Consider the following 4,185-nt stretch of genomic DNA (forward strand, 5'->3'; position numbering starts at 1 on the left):
CTTAGCCTTGTCCATCCAACCAGGTTCTCATTCTTCTATTCAAGAGATTGAGACATCTATAGCCTTTCCTTCCCCCCCCTCAACCCCCCCCCCCCCCCGGCGACAAGTGGGGCTTCCCTGCCCATCTCCCAGCCAGTCTCTGAAGCCACAATATGTGTTCTGGTGACTCACAGTCAGCCTTGGCTGCATCCCGAGAGCAGAGCAGCCACTTCCCAGTGTGCCAAATCCCCATTCCCTGCCCCACAGAAAAGAGCACTCCCCCTGAGACCCATGGCCTTCTCCTGACTGACGGAGAAGATGGCTGCTGGTTTCTCATGGGACTTGCCCCTCACTTCTAGGCAGTGGAGTCTCTTGGAGCCTCCTCTTCCTCCCTGGGTCGATGGGTGGCTGTACCGCACGTAGCCTGGTCAGTTACCAGGTTTTCCTCAGTTAATCTAGGATGGACAAAGGAGATGCCATCATAGGTAGCAACTGGAGAGAGGTGCTGGAGGGCTGAAGAAGGCCAGCCCGTGGCAGCCCAGCATGAATGGTCTCCTGAGACTAGAACAAGAACAGAGATGTCAGCGCAAGGAATGCTGTGGCCATCTTGGGTATGTGAGGCAGGTGTGTCCCTGCTCTGGTCTGGGAGCCATGACACTTTCTCTCCTCAAGCCAATCCCGCTCAATCTGTACCCCACACGAGCCGAGACCAAGCTCCTCAGACACTTGTAGCCCAGGGGCAGCCTCCTTGCCACAGCCTAGGGAAGGTTCGTTCTCAGCCCTCACGTTGTCACTTCACCCTCAGCCCCACCCTGTCCTCCATTCTATGGCCAGAATCCCACCTTGGAGGAGTCACTGGTCCAGAGGAAAAAGAGGAGAGAGGCAGTGAGCAGATGCAGGAGTGTGCAAACAGCAGCAAAGGCTGCCTAGAAAACTCAGGGAATATTCCAGAGTCTTCTGCAAGATGGGCAGCGCTTGCCTGGCTGATTGTGAACGATGGGCCCCCGCGAGATGAGGACCTGAGGTTTTTATGCTTTATTGAATTTTAAGTAATTTAAATTAAAAAAATGGAAGCTCAAATCAGTTCAGATATTTTAGAACTACTTGGGTATGTAAATCTCCTTCAACATAAACTCCATCAAATCTAAATGCAGATCGAGTGCTTCTGATAAAAATCTAGCTTTGGAATTGACAAGGGCCAAAAGTATAAAACTCATCAGATTTCACAGACTTAGCACAACACAAGATATGAGAATCTTTCGCTGATATTTTTACATTGGTTGCCTATGGGATAGTAAATATTTTTGATATGTTGGGTGAAAGGGAATTAAGATAAATATAGCTAAATACTTAATATGCATGTAAATATTAACTGTCCCAATTAGCATTAACTGTCAAATTGTTATCATCTGAAAGAGTCTCAGCTGAGTGACTGTCTTTATCAGATTGGTCTGTCAATGTGTTTGTAAGGGATTGTCTTCATCGGTGGTGTGGGAGGGCCCAGCCCACTGTGGGCAGCACCATTCCTAGGTAGGTAGTCCAGGGCTGCATAAGGAAGTTAGCTAAGCACGAGCCTGTGGATGAACCAGCGAGCAGCGCTCTCCCTCCCCCGTGGTTCCTGCCTCCAGGTTTCCGCCTTGAATTCCGGCCCTGACTTCTTCCTTCAGTTACAGATGGGCTGTGACCTGAAAGTGTAAGCCAAATCCTTCCCTCATCGAGTTGTTTGGGCCAGAGTATTTTAGAAAGGAAACTAAAGTAGTAACTAAATTTAATTTCCCATTAGCCAGGCTGTTGTAAACTTTTAAATTATCTACATGGCTTATGTGATCTTTCCTTTCTACAGTCCTTTTCTAGAACTCGAGAAAAGAGGCATTCTTCGATAGAAGAAGAAGGCCTCTCGGAAAACATAGTATTGGCATTGAGAACTTCAGGAATGGAAAGAGCCTGGCACCTGGGGGACCAGCACATGCAAAGGTCCTGGGGCCCTTGGATGCATTTAGCATATACGAAGGACTGAAAGGAGGTCGGTGGCTGGAAATGAGCCGGCAAGAGAGGTAGCAGACTCCTTCGACAGGCAAACCAGGGACAAGTTGTAGACAGAGACCGATTCCATGCGCTCTTCTGCATGAGAGGCATTGCCTCTTCCTCCGTTCTCTGCTAGAAGGTGAAGGTGCCTCTGCACGCTGCTTCAGTGTGGAAGCTGTCCTTCCTGCGTTCAGAACTCACTCCTGACACCGTGCTGAGGATTATGGGGAACACGAGCCAGTTCGGAGGCACCACACGCACAGTGCAGCAAGTAAACATATCACCCAAGGAACCGGAGCCCTGAACCCCACCTACTGGGACCGTGCCATGCCATCCAAGACTCCCTCCTCCTGCTGTGTGCGACACTGGGAAACGTTAGGGCTGGCGTGGAGAGCTGGGACCCACCTCAGTGCTCTCAAGGCAGTCCAACCTGTTGGTGGAGCCTACACACACCAGAGCTCCCAAGGCCCTACTCCCTTCGGTAGAATCAGGACATCACGTGGTCTTCCTGCCCCACAGCCACCGATCTGTTGAGGCCCACTAAAGAGATTACAGCATGCCTTCTACAGACACCCGGGGCCTCGAGGCCAGCACCACTAATCCCGACAAAGGATAACAGGCCCTAATTAATTCTTCGAATCTGATGGTGGTGTAAACGCCAGCCAGGCTGCCCGCCTTAATGAGTTTAATCGACTGGACTTGATGATTTTATTTGAAACCTAGGGCCGCAAATTAAGCTCTTAAAAATGTACTTGAACTTGATTGGCAACTGTAATCCCAACAAAGTCAGTTTAATCCCTGGGCTGCTTGGGCAAGAGCAGCCTACGTGGTGCTGTGGGCTCCGGAGCACCCACGGGAGCCCCTCCTTCCTTGGTGCAACTCTCCGCCCTTGGCCTCAGCCCTAATTTACCCTATTGACCACATAGGAAACCCTGCTCACCTACAGACCCTGGTCAGAACGACCCCTGAACCCTTCATGAGTTCCTCTTACAACTCCAAGTTCCACAGCTCTGTCTGCAGTCCCCTCCTCACCCACTGTGCCCTCCAGGACAGAGGCCACTCTTGAAATCTGCTGGCCGGGCGGGCACTGAGATGGCCAGTTTGTCTGCACTGCCCCATGCATGAGCTCTCTAGCCTCATGTCCTTCTGAGTGGTGGACAGAAAAACTGGCCTCAGGATCTCCCTCACTTAGACCCACAAGGTCCCTGGAAAGTTCTGCCTACCTAGGACCCTTCCTTCCAGCCAGCCTTCCCTCACACAGAGCTTCTGTACACAGTAAGCCTGGTCCTGAGCTGTCGAAGGTCCAGCACAGAACAGCACAACCCAGTCAGGCTCAGCCCACAGCATCTATCCAGTTTGCAAATCTTTGAGAGTAGTGCTTGGGCTGGGCAGTGTGGAGCATGCTTTTAATCCCAGCACTCTGGGAGGCAGAGGCAGGCGGATTTCTGAGTTCAAGGCCAGCCTGGTCTACAGAGTGAGTTCCAGGACAGCCAGGGCTATGCAGAGAAACCCTGTCTCAAAAAAAAAAAAAAAAAAAAAAAAAAAAGGAGGGTGCTTGGACTGACCACGTGTTTGGAGGTGACTGATACTCACTGCCACTCTGTCATCCTACCTCTACGATCCACCTCTCCACACAGCTGTGCTATGCCCTTCCTTTGGTCTTCAAGGCCTCAGCATGTTCAACAGTACCCAGCCTCAGCAATCAACTTCCAAGTCTAGTCCCTGAGCACAGCCCTGGCCATCCACCCTGCACCTACTCTGGTCAACCGTCCTGTCCTCAGCCTTGGCCCAGATGTGCCTTCCTTCAGATCTGTGAGAGATGACCGAGCAGCCCAAAGGGCACAGGACCCTGTCTTCTCCACAGACAACACACACACACACACACACACACACACACACACGAACACGTTAACACTCACATGCACACACATTCACGCACACACATGTATATGCATGCACATGTATGTTTGCAAGCCCCTGTGCTCTAGTCGCAGAACCACCTGCCCAAAGAAGGCAACCTCTGTATGCTCTCTGAATGGCTTTCCTTACCAGGCTCTTTCTGTTGGCAAGACCTGAAGCTGCACCACCTGCCCACTGCAGGCACACGCCGAGGAATAGCTGATGTCTTCAAATCAGCTCAGACAAGGGAATGGCATCTCTGCCCTCCCAGTGGGGACACAG

The sequence above is a fragment of the Apodemus sylvaticus genome, chromosome 2 (assembly GCF_947179515.1).
Source record: "Apodemus sylvaticus chromosome 2, mApoSyl1.1, whole genome shotgun sequence".
Taxonomy (NCBI): Eukaryota; Metazoa; Chordata; class Mammalia; order Rodentia; family Muridae; genus Apodemus; species Apodemus sylvaticus.